At 41.9% G+C, this 17,652-nt stretch overlaps 1 long non-coding RNA gene across 2 annotated transcripts in view; it reads left to right on the forward strand.

Moving 5' to 3' along the window:
* The first annotated feature begins 523 nt into the window (after positions 1–523).
* The window catches only part of LOC108445664, a 35,384-nt gene continuing 18,255 nt past the window's right edge, over positions 524–17,652 (forward strand). For both annotated transcript variants that reach the window (XR_001860614.1, XR_001860615.1), the window contains exons 1-3: positions 524–700; positions 6,419–7,025; positions 8,309–8,422. This is a non-coding gene — a long non-coding RNA (uncharacterized LOC108445664). The remainder of the gene's footprint in view (positions 701–6,418; positions 7,026–8,308; positions 8,423–17,652) is intronic.

The following is a 17,652-nucleotide window of genomic DNA, read 5'->3' on the forward strand; positions in this document are numbered from 1 at the left end:
AAAAAGTTGTCTGACAGCAAATCTTTTTTGATATATTAGGGTGATAATCTTTCCTTAGAAAGAAGGCTCTTGTGGTACATTACCTGGCATACTCAGAAAGAGGCAGCATGAATAACTCAGCTGTTTTTGGCTCTGTTTATTCTTTCAGTGAAGGAAGAAACCTTCAGCCTCTAGTAAAGAAGGAGAAGGAGAAGGAGAAGGAGAAGGAGAAGGAGAAGGAGAAGGAGAAGGAGAAGGAGAAGGAGAAGGAGAAGGAGAAGGAGAAGGAGAAGGAGAAGGAGAAGAAGGAGAAGGAGAAGAAGGAGAAGGAGAAGAAGGAGAAGGAGAAGGAGAAGGAGAAGAAGGAGAAGGAGAAGGAGAAGGAGAAGAAGGAGAAGGAGAAGGAGAAGGAAAAGGAAAAGGAGAAGGAGAAGGAGAAGGAGAAGAAGGAGAAGGAGAAGGAGAAGGAGAAGGAGAAGGAGGAGGAGAAGAAGAAGGAGGAGGAGAAGGAAAAGAAGGAGGAGAAGAAGGAGAAGGAGAAGAATTGAGAAGAAGAATGAGAAGAAGACGGAGAAGAGGAAGGAGAAGAAGAAGAAAAAGAAACAACTGTTTCCCAGCTGGGGTCAACCCATGACCCTTGCTTTGTCCAGGAATTGTGCTGGAGAGAGTAGTGCACCACATGGGCTGAGGGATCTGAGCAGAAGCAGCATCTTGTCCACAGGTTCTGGTACCAGTATTTGCCAAAGGCTCTTTATGAACAATGGCTTTGTAACTTGTCCTCATGAAAGTGGTGATGATTTTATTTGTGGAATAAGCAATAGGGCAAAACAGAGATTCTCTCTTTTAATGTCCTAAGAAATAGAGAGCATATGAAGCCAAATGTAGTTTTATCTGCCTTAATAAGCAGCTCTACCTTTTTAATGAGGAATGCACACATAACCTTTCCCTCACAAACAAGGGATTTGATGTTAACTTGTACATATACAAGCTCACAGTTCTTTGGTATGTCTCTCTAATAGAACTGTTGGTCCATCTCTTCCAAAATCAGATCCCATGAACAAAATGTATGTTTAAGTCAAACTTTCTCTGTGAGACACTCATCTTAAGCTCCACAGAGGTTTTGCAGGTGTGTCAGGAATAAGCAGAGCTCACATAGCTGCAGGGAAAATAAAAAGCTCTGTTTATTCACTTAGTGATCTGGCTGCTTGTGTCATCCACAATGTCAGACAAAATGTCAGCACCTCTGTTTAACTTATGTTTCTACTTTTCACAGACCTGATATCCTTAAGTATAACTAATACCTGCTGTATATCTTAGGAAGAGTTGGGAGACATGTCTGAAAATTGCAGCAGCAGTTCTATAAGAAATCAGTCTATGCTTGTACACTAACTTTATCAGTCAGGGGCTATCTCACACGACCATGTGTACAGATAGTAACGATCCTTTGAGTGCATTTTTAAACAGAGAAAAGCCCCAACCCCCAGCCTTGTAGATTCTTTGATATTACTTGCCCAGAGCATTTTATTCAACCAGAATTAACACTGTGTGCTGCTGCTAGTGGAGCACATGGCAGGGGAAATCATTAATGCCCACACATTTGTTCATTTGGTTACCATGGCCTAAGAATAAAAAGTCATCTGTGGTGATGCATGTGCACTTTGCAGGGATTAACACATCTGTATATTTCCATTTTTTAATAAAATGTCAGCTACATGAGTGTTACAGCACTCGTGATGATTACTGTGTTGTGCATCTGCTAAAACTAATGATGCAAGGAGTTTCTAAAGTTCAAACACTTTCTTCATTTCCTAAAGCTTGAAGATAGAACACTTCTGGGAACTGAATGCAAATTTCTGAATTGAATTAGAAGGAAAATTGAATTAGGGAGGGGTTTTTTCATTTTATAAGAGAATTAAATGTCCTACCACAGTACAGCTACACACAGTAGACCACACATAGTAAAAATTCCAAACTAGATAAATAAAAGTTGTGATTTGCATTTATTTTTGGATGCATTTTGGATGAGTCAGAGCCTCATCTCCCCATTTAAATGAGTGAAGTTCTGCTTGGTTTTTTTTTTAATACTGTGGATATGGTACCTGTTTCTCCCTCAATAAGTCCAATCCAGTCTTGCATATATGTATCTATATATATATTTTTTTTTTTTTTTTCTATTGAATGAGGTTTAAAATTGCATTCTAAGCATACATCTGTGTCAGAGTTGTCTGTAGCTGAGGTCTGGGCTTCTCTTGCCATTTCTGTAGTCAGCTAGTCTGGTGATCCTGACCTGACCACCCTTTCTAACATAAGCTACCTGCTGAGGCTGACTGCAGCAAGGCTTCCATTTCAGCAGAGGGATGGTCTGGGCAGGGAATATACTGCATATTGAGATGGTGTGTGATTTACATTGCAATGCTTAGTGAGCAGATGATGTGGAGAACAACTCCACTCTGATAGTGCCAAACATCACCTGGCTTTGAAAGCAAAGGAATTTCCTTGTGTTGGCAACTCTGTGGTTGGACTAAGGCCAATTTTTTCCTGGTAAAGAGAGGGTAACTGTTCCCTGTCATAGTAGCCTAAAGCCAGCTCTTAATCATCCATCAGCTGACCATTCTTCTGTGGTGTCCTGTAACAGCTAGTATGGCCCAAAGACCACAGAGTCTATGGTTGCTTGGTTGTTTTCAGAATTAAATTCCTAGTCCAGAAAATCTCCTAATCCTATCTCAGTGATAGGAGCTGTTAAATTTTGGATTTGCTCTGACTCTTAATGGAAGGCAGTGTTCCACTGAGCTGAGGCTTAGGCCAAACTAGGTTGGAGAGGTTCAAAGGAGCACCTTGCACCCTGCACTGAGGGTGTAACGTCAGCCACTCTAATTACAGCAATATGATCCTCCCAATGTGTTAGTACCATCTTACAGAGGTCCAGTCACAACTGAATAGAAAGAGTTTTTGTGGAAGCACAGCATATGAAACTTTAGGAATAGTTACTGAATGAAAGACATCCCAAAGTACTTTGCTTCCATCCTATGTTTATAGCACAGTTTCAGTAACTTCATGATGTCCTCAGCTCCTCCTCTCTGCATTCGCTTTTATCTTCAGCTTTCCTAACCCTATCCCTCTCCACATCTCACCTATGGCCATAGAAAGCCTGCACCCTTGTCTCTGGGAATGGGGGAACAACAGCCTGAAGTATCTGAAGCTAAAACCTGCTCATTTTGGAAACCCTTATGTTCCTTTCCCTTCCAATAGGGTGATGCAAATTATGATAGAAGGTGAAACAAATTTGGACAAATAATTTAATCGCTATCTTACAGTATTCATTTTTGTGAAATATAAGTCCTAAATAAAAAAAATCCTGTAAACTTCTCCTATAGGAATTCATTTTAATAATGTAAAATTTCCACTTAGATTCAGCAGTGCATTTAGTGGTAGCAGGAACAAAACTGAGTAGTAACCTATTTCTGGTTCATATCCTAATGTTGAGAACAATTTTGCCCTACATTTGGGAACATCTGGAATGATGTGGTGCGGCTGTCACAAGTCTAAGGAAATAGCTTTTAGAGTTCTCTTTGCTGAAGGAATATCTGAGGAATCTTAATGCAGGGAGGGGCAGGTTTACCTTGTGAAGTTGTGTCTCCCCTCCCCTGGCAGGCAAGAGCACAGCAATTCTAATCCATGTTGTATAAAGCAGCCTCTGAAGTCCTGGGACAGCTTGAGAAGAGAATTAGGGTTTATAAAACCTGAGTAGGACCCTGCATGGAGATTAGTCATGGATTCTTCAGCCTTGAAGGCATTGCTGTGGACACTTTGTTCATCTGCGTTTCCAAGCTTGTGGTGCACAAGTTTTTGAGTCTGGGTTGCATTATAGCCTGGATGTTTGAACTGAGATGCAGACTAGTATGTGTGCACAGGGACAGCCAGACATGCCCCTGTTCCAGAGGGCATGCTGTCCTGTGCCTGGAGGTGGCTGCCATGTCTCTACAGACTGCTTCAGCAGGCTGCCACGTGGGCAGAACAGGTGCTTGTGGGTGGCAGTATCATTTACCCACTGCCATCGGGATGGAGTCACCACACCACACACTGAACAGTGTCAGCAGCAGTTGTCTGCTCAAGATTATGATCCACACAGGCACGGGATTAGAGCAGATTGCTGGTTGCAGCCACCTGAGACCATAGTGTGAGTGCTTGCAAATGGATTGCCGATTTTGCTTTCTCTCTATATTTGTATTCAGTATGCTTCATTTAGCACAATGAAGCAGAATACAAACTGGTAGTGATGAAGAAAGTTAAGAAAATTCTTTTAACATGCTAATAGATACATAGATCCTGGAGGGGAAATAAAAGGAATTACAGGACCAGCACAGATTTCTCTACAAACATCTTTGAGGAAACCAAACCTGAAAACATTTTCCATATAAAATTCTTTTAAAAAGGAAAGGAATAAATAAAGCACATCTTTCTCACAGGAAAGAGCTCTGTTCCCAGTATTTCAGGACAGTGCAAACTTCTACTGACTGCAGAAGTAAAAGCAAAGCTGGTGGCTGGGATGTACCTAAGCTCTTGAGCTGTGCTGGGCAGAAATAGAGGTAGCTCAAGGGCAAGTGACAGCAGGAAAAGGCAGCTGCAGCTCCTTGGTGTGGGCATCTTCCCTGTTACTCCAGGACCATATGACCATGAATTTTTGTGAGGCCGAATCTTCACACAAGCTCATGGAAGATCTTGGTTTAGCTAAATCTCTCAGCCTGTAAACTTATTCTTCCATCTGTCAGAGTGCTGGGAATACTCTTTCAATTTGAGTCCTGTAACTGTAACCCATCAATTTGTCACTGGGAAAAGCCAATGTTAACAATTGGCCTACACCTGTTTACTGTAAACATCAAGAACAGCAGGTTCTACCAACCTGCTTCTCCTCTTCAGGTTACCTCCATCTCATCTTCATCTGACAGTGTGTGACTGCTTCATTAGGAGCCATGTGATAAGGCACAAACCTGTCCTTTTAAATTTTTAAGTGGAATTTAAAGGTGTCTTTTAAACTTTCCTTGTCCTTGAGTAGTACAACACTGATTTCTATTCACAGGCTTAACTTAACTGCATAATTTCCCTTGATGCTTTATGGAGAAATCACTTTGACCTGCAAATTCATTTTTGCTTAATTTCATATTTATTAAGAAATCAACAGTTAAAGTGCTTTTCATAGGGGCTCAGTTTACAAAGGGCTACTGAATACCATCAACTCTGTTAACCAGAGGTTTCCAGTAAATAGACAATACCTTGCAGAATTGAGCTCAAAATTAATCTTATCAGGGAAAACAATGTTTGTTCTGAATATGTAATTTGTGTGAATTTTTGCTGCTTTCAGTGAACAGAAGATGCTCAGCATGCATTGAAGCTGGGACAACCCTGCCAGAAGTGTTTCATTAAAACAGTCATTCTCTGTGAGAGGTCAAGGACACTGAGTAAATCACAGGACTGATCCTGAGCATGGATTTATTTCATGGAGTCTTAAAAGAGAATGGTGAAACTTAACAGCCTTGTTTACTGCAAAAAACCATTTCAAACAAACACTTACCTAAATGCATTTGTCCCTGCAGGTCAGCACAGGGAAAGGTACAATACATCCACTAACGGTGTCCCTCAAATATGGTTTCTGTTGTTGATTTTTGTCTCATCTGGATACTGCCCCTTGTGCTAGGGGTGAACTACAAGAGAAAAGCTTTTCAGAAGCAGTGAGTGGTCTGACAGCCTCTCTCACCATTCTAGAACTGCATGGCTAGTTGCTGGTGCCAATGAAAGCATATACAAAAATCTTCACAAGGTTATACCCTTGAATAAATAGTTGGAAAACCAAGACAGTGGAATGACCACTTGACATTCAGCAGATCTTCCGTGGCTAAGCTAAAAGATTTTAGTACATGTATTTGTGGCAGGTAGTAGAGCTTGAGGATAACTACAAAATCAGCCCCAGCTGTCAGCAGAATGAACATGGGCGTTTAAATGCTGTTTGAACTTGCCTTTGAATTCTGGCCCAGGTGAAAAGCAGGCATGCCGCTATTTAAATATTTGTGGCTTAACTGCAGCAGAAATGCATGTGATGCACAGAAACCTGTTAGTAACACCCTGTATTGCAAGAGTTCTGTCAGTTTTGAAGGCTTTCAGGGTGCCTGAGAACTACCAAATGTGAAGTTCTTCAGACTACAAACTACTGCTCTTTCTCTCCATTTATTGTATTTGTAGAAGGACAAATGCAGAACTGATCCAACTTCCCTGATTTTTTTGGGATGTTGCCGATATAAACTTTGTCCTTTTAACTCTTGTTTTTCTTTACAAGCTGTGTTTAAATACTTTGGGCCTGTGTAGTTTTTATTACAAGGAAAACATACTCGCTCTGCGCCTCCTCGTGTCACTATTTTGACATACCATCCCCTTCTTTTTTCTCTAGGCAGTCTCTGGAGAGCCTGGAAGAGTGTAACAGCTCATTGACTTGCAATGTGATTAATCCTTGGATTAGTCAAAATATGATGCAAACAGATCCTGACCCAGTGCTGAATGCTGTTCTTGCCTGTGCATGCAGTGTTAGGTACCTTACAACTGTCTCGAATTGATCAGGACATCCGGATTTTGTAACCTCATTTTATAACTGTTCCTCTCTCTCGAATTCCATCCTGTGAAGTTCTGAGGATATGTAACAAGAAGCCACCCAGTTACTATTCCTTGCAGCTATCTGCCAGTGTCACCTGCTTCTCTGGCATCATCATGCAAGCATGCACTGTCACACTCCCTGCTGGAATCTCTGCTCGCGAGTTGAGATTCACACCATCACTCAGCCTGACAAGAGTGTTGACTCCTGGAGCCAGAGCTGTGCTTGGGAGCACATAAAAGCACCCGAGTCCCCTACATCTTGGCAGGACTTCAAGGACTATCCCAACGAAGAGATCTTGACAGCATAGTTGTAAACTCCACAGGCCCCGAGGGCTCAAACACCATGATATTTATGCTGCAGACTGGATTGCCAAGATAGTATCACTGATGCAGACATTGGTCCCAGGGTAAGAAGTAGCATTTCTCACACCTGTTAATTGGCATTTGAAAAAATTGAGGCTGACTGGAGTGGGCAGTATGACTGAGAAAGACAATGCATGCAAAGGCTGTATCGAGTGTTTTTTCTGTTCTCTGTTCAAAAAGACTTCACCTGCATGGGTACCACAAATAATTGCAAAAGCCAGTACTAACTGAAGGAATTGCATACTGAATTATTGACATTCCTGGTATATTTAGCACTGTTGTTTTACACCCTTTCCAGTCTTTATTACAACCTCAATTTCTGCAAAAATGTAAGAAGTCCAGACCTGTTAAATCCAAAACATGCTTAGGAAGCACCTTATGGTATGACCAGCTACTGTAAGATTACAAGCAGGCTTTCAAATGAAGCATAATCTTCATACTTTGCTCAGCTCTATCCCTGATAGAAGTATTGTGTCTAAAGTGGGTCCTTCACCATGTTTCACTAGACTGGTCTGGCTGTTGCAGTAAGCCCAGGTATTTTTGTATTAGTAGGTAGTAATTAGAACATTAAAGAGAAGAGGTGGATCTGGAGACCTTTGGCAGGTAGTGTTTCTGGCACTTCAGGCAGTGCGAGGTAAGTGCAGCAGCACTGAGTGTTGACAGCAGATTTCAGACTCAACCTGTTGAAGTAAATGGGGCAATTAACGCCTTTGAAAACTAGTTTTTAAGTTCGTTTGTGGGGGAAATCCTTGGCAAATTCTGAAGACATAACTGCATTACTCAGCTCTGATCCTCAGTATATTTTCCTGAGAATTGCAAGGGTTATATATTAGCATAACATTTAAAAAAATTTGGACCATAAAAAGCATAATTATGTGACTCAGACACATTGCTCCATAAGCAGAACAACAGAACAGAATATTTGAAATCCTGCTAATAATTCTTAACTCTATTTTTTTGGTCTAAAGACAAAGTTTCTGAGCAAACTAAATTTCATTTGGAACAATTCCATTCATTTCCAAGAACTTATATTGAAAATAAGGTCTGTCTCAGTAATATGAGAATCTCAACCATGGGAAGTCAAACCCCAAACCATCTTGAAATTATTCAGCCTCATGTAAAATATCTGGAAAGTGCTCCCATCCAGTAGCAGCAATTCATGGGATTCTTAGGAAAAACCTCCTTAATGAATGTAAGAAAAATGAGAACAAAGGGTAAAATTTTTAGAAGTAGCTGAAAATAGACATCTTAAAACTTAGAATCAGAGAATGGCTTGGGTTGGAAGGGATCTTAAGGATCATCTGGTTTCAGCCTAGTTCTTTTCCAGGGGCAGGGATGCCACTCACCAGTCCAGGCTGCTCAAAGCTGAATCCAGCCTGGCCTTGAACGCTTCCTGGAATGGGGCTTCCACACCTTCTCTGTCCCAGTGCCTCATCACCCTGTGAGTATCCATTTTCTACTAACATCTAATCCAATTCTCTCCTCTTTTATTTTAAGTCTATTGCCCCTTGCCCTATCACTATCTGCTGTAAAAGTCACTCTCCATCTTTTTTATAAGCCCCCTTTAAATACAGAAAGGCCACAATAAGCTCTCCCTGGAGCCTTCTCTGCCTCAGGCTGAATATCCCCAATATCCCTCTCAGTCTGTAATCACAGCAGAGGCGCTCCAGCCCCTGATCAGCTTCGTGGCCTCCTCTAGACCCTCTCCAACAGCTTCATGTCTTTTCCATGTTAGAGACCAAAGAGCTGGATGTGGCTCCCTTCCAGGTGGGGTCTCACAAGGGCAGAGGAGAGGGACAGAATCACCTCCCTTTACCTGCTTGTCTCATCTGCAAAAATTCTGTAATTATACTCCTGCTCAGATTTTCCCCTAGTTGTTCCTCTCTTTCTAGTAAGAGTGGAGAAAACAACACTCTAAGCCAGCTACCGTTGTGCTTTTTCACCTCCTCCCTCTCTCCTCACCCCCCACCCTGTGTGTGCCCTCGGACTTCTTGCTTTTTTCAACTGTTTTATTTCAGGTGTCTACCTTTCTACTTTTATCCTGTCTTTTTGTTGTTTTGGTTTGCTTTTGTTTTCTGTTTGGTTTTGTTTTGTTTTTGTAACATGGCTTTCCCACCTCATGTAACCATCTGCCTTCTGAAGTAACATCTCTAGCATTTGAGACCAGCTCAAACAGATCGTCCCAGTGAGGTAGTAGTGCGCAGGAAAGGGACTAGTGCAGGGAGCGGGAGCACAGATGAGCCGAGTGAAGGACGGAGAGAGGTCCGGCGGGGTCCGGGGTCCCTCTGGTGGCCACCAGTCCGTCGCCCCCGCTGCTGCCCCGCCGGTGACCGCTCGCCCACGGGAGCAGCCGCGCTCCGCTGCTGCCGGCAGAGCTGCGGACCTCGCCCCGGTTCTGCTCACTGCGCGCTTTAAACCTGCTTGCGTCTCTCTTTTTACTTCTCTGGAGCAGCAATTTTCAGCTGTCAAACTCATTCTCCGTTTCTTTGCTAAGTCCGGTACTTATCCTGCATTATATAAGTGGCTTGAAAAAATGTTGGCCGTGTCAGCTGCCAAAAGCTTGACATCAGAATTTAAAGTGCAAAAACGTTTACATGATGCTAGCCTACTATTTCAGCTGGTGCTATTTTAAACTTACAAATCCCCATTTATTGACTGAATATTCTTGTCACAGCACACTTGTGTAGATTTTTACAGAGAGGGGAAGCACCAAGAGAATCCCTGGCCAGGGCTGCACACCATGCAACTCAAATTCTGAATTCTGCTATGAATTTCCTCAAATGGCAGCTCATATCTTTAGAGCTTACTGCAAGTTTCTGTAAAACTTGGGAGACTGAACGCTAAAAGCATTGACCTTATCTGGTAATATGTTAACATGGGGGGGAGGGGGGGGTGGTTCAGCTTTTTCTGACAAGTAGAACCTCTCACTTTCAACTTAAACCCACTAGCAGGAAGTCTGTTTTCCTTAGTGGTCTTTCAATGAACTGAAAGGTTGAACTCCAGCACTTGCTGTGATTGAAATGATCATATTATGTTGTTTCTTTCCCAAATCATGTATTTTGTGAGTTTACAAGTTTTGATACTGTAGTACTGCATAAAATGGTTTCAGTTTCTTCCAAAGCATTATAAGAGAGCTCTTACTTTCCATTCTTGGTTAAGCTTTAAGAGTGAGAAGAGTCCTCTACACAGGACCTTAGACAAGGACTTCACCATAGTTATTTGAATTCATCTCAGGGCTGAACACAAAATACTAGGAGAGATTCCTTTAGCAGTGTTGAAATAGCATAAGCGAGCATATCTGATGCTGACCATGCATATGATATTCCCAGCAACTGACTGACATGCCTCCAAAAGATCAAATTCAGCCTTCCTTGCATGATGTAAGATAAAAATCTGGCCTAGGATTTAACTGTACCTGGTAATTAAGTTTAAAGAACAATAAGGCCTCACAAACCTCTCCAGGCCTACAGTAAGCATACTGGAATCTTGGTTGCCATTTCTGCAAACTGTTTACAATTCACATACCTCTGCAAATCCAATCCTGGTCTCAAATTGCTGCTCATAAACAACATAGCAGAGATTTGATGTATGAGGGCATGTTCTGAATTCCCCTTTGCTAGCAGTAGCGTGGCTAACTTCTTAGCATTAAAAACACCTCTTATTACAAGCAATGCTCAATTAATTACTTGAATATATCTCTCAGCCAATTTTTTTTTTGTGACTACTGGCAAAAAGGCAGATACAACATAGCTAGCTGCCTGTAAATGAGTACTTTTCACAACTGGAGTCAGGGCAGGCTCTTTAAACCATCCCAGAATTTCTGTGGCAGTCCATCAAAGCCAGATGTTGTCACCTTCAAAGCATGCTACAAAGTGGATCTTTCAGGCAGTGTTCTTCCTTAATCTTCCTTAATCTTAACATTTATCAGTTTATTAGTGAACCTGGCTAGTGCACTGATTGTGAAAAATGAGGTAAACTGCGGGAGCTTGGGGTGGGTTCGGACAGTCGGGACGGACGGAAACGAGAGATCTCTGAAGTCAGATCTTGGAACATGCGGTTTATTGCAAAGGGCGTGGGTACAGGGGCACTGCTTAGAGCTGCCAGACTCAGCTCGGAGCAGGCCCAGGAGAGCAAGCGGGTAAGTAAAGAAAGAGAGAGAGAGAGAGAGAGAGGAATAAGAGTGTCTGTGAAGTCCTGGTTACAATACAATAAATCATCTTCTGTACTGAATATTCTAATTGTCACTAACCAATCTAATACAAGATACAAATCCTATAGCATTTACATACAGCCTATAAGAGTTCTTATATTACCATAGAGTGTTACATCTTAACTTCTAAAAACTACTCTTTGGACCCCTTCTGCTGAGCTAGTAGGGTCTGCTCTGACCCTTGGACCTGCCTGCAAGCAGAGGGTATTGCTCAATCAAGAGGCGATTACCTTCAGTCGGCCATACCATTGTTTTCCAGTTGTTCAGTAACTAAGACTTGGTATCTCAAAGGTGGCTTTCATTTCGATGTCGCTTATAGTTTTCATATTCCCAAAATCTTTTGTCAGGCAATCATATTTATAAGGCTTTCCTGTTTCATCTTCCCCAACAGTAAACTTTCCTGTTTCATGAACTGTATTTTTAAGAGGAAAGAAAGGTGTTTGCAGAACATGTTCAAATAAGAAAGAAAGAAATTACACACTTGCATTTACTTGACTTTACAATATACAAAAAATTAAGGGCTCTCTTTTCAATATCAGCTGTTTCATCAAGACAGGCAAGTATCCCAACCCATATGTTTCCCTGGGGAACTTGAGAAATCGTGCAGAAGTGAAGCTTGATCTGATTCTAAAAGAATTCTGTTTGAAGAGAGATTTGAGGGCAGGAGAACTGGGAGAGGAGAACTGGGATATACAAAACTGAAAAGACAGTTGTTCAAGGTCATGAACAGGAACAGCTCTCATTCATTTTACTTTGCTTTTCTTTACCTGTGTTTAACAGGTAAAGTTTATGTTTTATTAGCTCGCTTAAATAAGGTAAAAGTGTCATGTCCTGAGCTGGGATGGTTCCCAGTGGCCATTGATGGAATGGTAAGGTATTTCTAAGAGAAAAAGGATGGGGATCTTAAAAGGACCAGGGACACCAATTATGAATTCAGACATGAATATCCACCATTAATTTATCCCAGTATCAGGGCTGTATAAGTTGGTTGCTATTGAGCCGCTATTCTTGCAGTGTGATAGCCCCAGGATGGGTTTGCTCTTGCCTGGGGCAGTCACTGGCTGTGAGAGATGATACAAAAGAATGTGACAGAAAAGATAGCCCAGGGAAACTCAATTCAGGCTCCATGGCACCACTGCAAATTAGATTTAGTAGAGACATGAATTGATGTGCCATAGTGGAGAAGGATTGGGTGTGGCTTTACAGGAAGACAGTAGCACCTCAGGGTTGTGTTGGACCACTTTGAAGAAGCTCTTGGTTATGTGAGCACATGCTTATCTCCAGGAGACTTTCAACAATGTTTCTCAAAGTGTCAAAAAAACCTGTTGATCTGTAAAAGAATGATATTAAATGTTCCTCATAAATTGATGACTAGTTACAGGTAGAAATATGGAGTAGGAATAAAAGTCTGTTCTCTCAATCCTCTAGGGGATCCTAGGGCCTTGCTATCTGACGTATTAATGAATGATGTTGGAAAAGTGAGTCAGAAGAGGATGGCAAATTTTGCATGTGATAATAAATTACTCATGGCAAGAAAGACAAGAAACAGCTATGCAGGATTACATGCCATGCAGAAAGATTTCATGCTATTGGTAGGCTAGAGGATACAATACCTAGTGAAATCCAGTGCTGCCAAACATGCAGAAATGCATTTGAAGAAAAAAACCACAGGTACAATGACAGATCCAGCTCTAATTATTATCTCTGAGGAAGGAGACTCATAACATATTTCTGTGAAAATGTCAACTCACTTTGCAGTTACAGTTAAGCATACTGGGAAAGGAAAAGTAAATAAAAGGGACATACAACTATGTTACTACAGAAATTCATAGTGTGAGTATATCCTGACCACTGTTTTCAGCTAAGAAATGCTGTCACTGAAAGGACATAGCAGAACTAAAAAAAAAAAAGAAGTCTCAAAGGGTGGCAAAGATGAACCAAGATTTGCAGCAGCATCAGCTCAAAGATCAACTGAACAGGCAAAGGTTCTGCTACTTACAAAAAAAAGGTATGTTAGAGAGAGGAAAAGAAGAGATGTCTAAACAGAGCAACACAGAGAAGGTATGTGGAAAGAGTCTAATCTTTGGGGATAAATAACCTTTTGCAATAGGACTAGAGGTAGAGGGGTTTCACTACAGATAATCTTTTTAGATTAGATATAAGGAAGAAAGTTTTTCTTACAAGGAAGGTGGTGAAGCACTGGAATAGGACTTCCCTTCTCTGGAAACATTCAAGGTCAGGTTGGATGGAACGCTGAGCAACCTGACTTAGTGGAGGATGTCCCAGGTGATTGCAGGAGAGTTGGACAAGATGACCTTTAAAGGTCCCTTCCAACTCAAACTACTGAATGATTCTATGGTTCTTTTTCATAATGACGTAGAACTGAGAGATGTTAAATGAAACAAAATATTGCCAGACTTAACATCAAAATGAGGTATTTCATAATGGGTTCTGAAGTGTGGAAAACACTGGCGGAATTTTGTGAATGCCAGATGGTAGTGTGGATTTAAAGATAGGATTTGTACCTTGAATGGAAAAAAATTCTGTTTGGTGCAAAGAGAAAGCTCAGAGTTGTTTCTGTGCCAGGAATGTCTGGAGGCTGGGAAAGTACACTGAGAAGACCTGTAGCTCTTCAGGGGCTGTTTCAGGAGAGGAATGCTGAATTAGGTAAACCTATAGGATGACCCACCACATGTCATTTACTTACAGCCAGGAAAAATAACAATGGGAACATATAGGCTGTTCAGGATTCTGGTAACATGCTGAAGTTGTCAGCCCATGCTGATATCTGGGCTGCTCTACCTTTGCCACTGTTTGGACCACATTACCATGTCCAAGATCGCAGCCAGCAGAGGGAATGCCTCTCTTATTGTGCGTGTGCTGCCAGACTGCAGTGGAAGAGCAGAAAGCACTTATGTTCTGGGAAACACGCTCAGAGTAGCAGATGACTTTTTTCCCCAGGCACTCAGGCGCAACTACTCGCATGTTCCTCACAATACCGCTTAATGTTGTGCTTGCAGGGTTATCTTTCTCCTTGAATAGTGTCTGAGACTGCATACCCATGACAGTAACCTTTTTGTTCCACTAGATGTCCCACAAACTCAGCGATTGCAGTCATTCAGCTCAACTGGCACTTCTTTCAGTCACAAAAGTTTACAACCTCTGAAATAAAAGGTTCTACTAAAGGTAAATTCTTTATTCATCTGTATGCTGATCCTTGAAACAGTACTGGAGAGGAAGCTTAATATTCAAAAATACATTGAGTAAACGAGATTTCAGTGGGAATTTATCGTTAAAAGCTGGGCTTCCTTCAAGGATTCAAGTTGAGCAAGTTGTGAAAGTCAAATTGGACCACAGGGGATAAGAATGAACAAACCAGTTTAGGACCTGGTGCTTCTCAGGCTGTAAAGCTATTCACAGCTCACACACAAGGGTTCTTTACAAAGCTGGTCCTAACTTGTTATTAATAGTGTTTGGGGCTTTTTGTTTCTTTTGGGGTACTGCCTTTCTAAATAAGGCTTTTTCTTTCCAAAATTTCAACCCTTCTGTCTCTAAACATATATAAGACCCCCACAGATATACAAGTTGCTCTGCTTAGCTTACAAAGATCCACTTTACTCTTCCACTGAGCATGTGAAGATTTAGCTGCCTGGGTATCTGTCAGTTTTTATTATTTGAACAATAGCCAAGAGCTGCTGCTCTTGCTTTAGAGGGGGAGAACTAAAAGCTAAAACTTGTTGCAATTACATGCTACAGCTAGCATAGTGCTTTGGAATTTCTTTTCTGTGCTATCTAGGCAGCTGAATTTGGGAGACCCTGTTCTAAGTATTGATAAACTACATTTAGAGTGCAAAGATAATTTTTTTCATTTTTGGAGGAGGAACAATACTCAAAAATGGCTTAATAGGCTGGGTTTGGGGTTTTTTTAGTTTATTTTATAAATGCAAAGAACCATAAGAACATTTTTTCTGACATGCCTTATAGCACAGACCAGAAAGACAGGCCATACTGTTGCTAATGCATGTGTTTAGAAAGGTTTCAACAGTTGAAGTGTTTGCTTGCTGAGAGTAACACAGCTTCTAGAAAGATACCTAACCTGCAAGAAAGACTGTAAAATCCACTGTGATCCTAGGCTTGTTGTCCTGCTAACTAATTGCTCTCATTACTTAAAATGTGTAGATTTCTCCAGATGGAATTTGCCCACCTTTATTCAGGCCCTGGACGCAATTATGCCTTTCTGTATTAGGCTAAAAACCACCAGAACTGATATCAAGGCCTTTATTTGTTCTAACTGGTGATACACTTTAAGACCCATCAGGGTATCTACATGGCACTAGTTTAAAAAAGATGTAGAGAGGAGTCCACAGAAACTAGATTTGGACTAGTAGGAGGAAACGTAGGTCTTGACTATTACATGACTTGCAATGGTTCTCTTTTCAAGCACCTGCTCAGTTAGAGACTGAGAAAATAAAAGAAAAACTATTTAGTGTGGTGTGTTTTAGTGGGAAGGAAAACCTTTGTGTTTCCACAGCCCTGTATGGCAGAGCCTTTGGTAAAGTTCAAATGAAGACGGAGGGTTGTCTTCTTTAGTTAATGTTTCTTAAAAACCACAGTGTCTTTTTGGGAAGTGGGTGTCTTTGTAAACCCACATAACCAGATAAACTAAGATAATCCAAAATAACTACCTAGGACTTTTATGGCTATTTCAGTGTTAAAATAAAATAGATTAACAAAGCTTGTCTTCTTTGTTGGCAAAGAGATTTTTAGTGCTTCCTTTCTATTTCTTTTTCCCCTCCTTCTCAAGCATATCACAAAGTTGTCTTCCCTTTGGAGAATGAAAATATTTTCATATTTTCAGCATGTTCTCAGTGGTTGCTGCCAAAATCTGGGGTTCTTTGACTTCATATTTCTACTTATGACATATCTCAGGGGAGACTTTCTAACAGGCCTGGGGTGAAAAAGGCACCGGTGCCTCTGGCTGCACAATGCATACTGAGGGGAAATTTGCTGTGTAGTGATAAGAGAGCAGTTGAGGAAATGGTTTAGATACTGACCTTCAAGTTTGAAGGCAACAAAATCTAGGACAGCAGAAGGAAATCCAGGAGTACGGAGGAAACAAAGAGCTTGTGAAAGATGGTTGAGACAAGAATGGAAAGAAGATTCTCTTGAAGTTGGGAAGGTTTTGAACAGACCCAAGCTGCTCAAAAGCTAAATGAGAAGATAGTCGTTTGTGGGCAGTAGAGCTGACTTTCTATGGTACCCCACGTCACCTAGACCCAGTCCAGCTACATGTGGAAACATTTTTATTCTTGCCCCATGTTTGGTCCTGTCAGAGACTTACTCAGACATTTACTCCTTTGCTGATTACTAATGGTCTGATTTTCAGATTAGATGTGCTCTGACACTGTTTGCAACCTTTTTCTTATGTCACAGAATCATAGGATATCCTGAGTTGGAAGGAACCCACAAGCATCATCAAAGTCCAACTCCTGCCTCTTCACAGGACAGTCCCAAGAATCACACCATGTTCTTGAGAGCATTGTCTGAACATTTCTTGAATTCTGTCAGGCTTGGTGCTGTGACCACTTTTCCTGGGCAGCCTGTTCCAGTGCCCAACCACCCTCTAAGTGAAGAACCTCTTCCTGATACCCAATCTAATCGTCCCCTGACCCAACTTCAGGCCATTCCCTTGGGTCCTGTCACAGAGAAGAGATCAGTGTCTGCTCCTCCTCTTCCCCTCATGAGGAAGTTGTAACTGCAATGAGGTCTCCAGGCTGAACAGACCAAATGATCTCAGCCACTCCTCAATGACTTCCTCTCCAGACCCTTTACCTTCCTCATGGCCCTTCTTTGGATGCTCTCTAATAGTTTAATGTCTTTTTTATATTGTGGCACCCAAAACTGCCCCCAGCACTCGAGGTGAGGCTGCCCCAGCTCAGAGCAGAGCGGGACAATCCCCTCCCTTGCCCGGCTGGCGATGCTGTGCCTGATGCCCCCAGGACAGGGTTGGCTCTCCTGGCTGACAGGACAGTGCAAACTCATGTCCAACTTGCCATCAACCAGGACCCCCAGGTCCCTTTTTCCCAGCATGTCTTTCCAGCATCTCATTCCCCAGTCTGTGGGTACATCCAGAGTTGCCCCATCCCAGGTGCAGAAGCCAGCTCTTGTCTTTGTTACATGGTTGCTGATTACCCATCTCTAATTTGTCAAGGTCTCCCTGCAGGGCATCTCTGCTCTTGCAGAAGTCAACAGTTCCTCCCAATTTAGTGTCCTCAGCAAACTTCCTTAGTACCCCTTTCAGTCCTGTGTCCAAGTCATTTATGAAGATGTTGAAGAGCACAGGGCCAAAGATGGAGCTCTGTGGAGCCCCACCAGTGACAGGTCACCAGCATTCACTGTAACCCTTTGTGCCCCACCCATGAGCCAGCTGCTCACCCATCACATGATGTGTTTGTCCAACT

Source organism: Corvus brachyrhynchos, unplaced genomic scaffold (genome assembly GCF_000691975.1).
Source record: "Corvus brachyrhynchos isolate BGI_N302 unplaced genomic scaffold, ASM69197v1 scaffold42, whole genome shotgun sequence".
NCBI lineage: Eukaryota > Metazoa > Chordata > Aves > Passeriformes > Corvidae > Corvus > Corvus brachyrhynchos.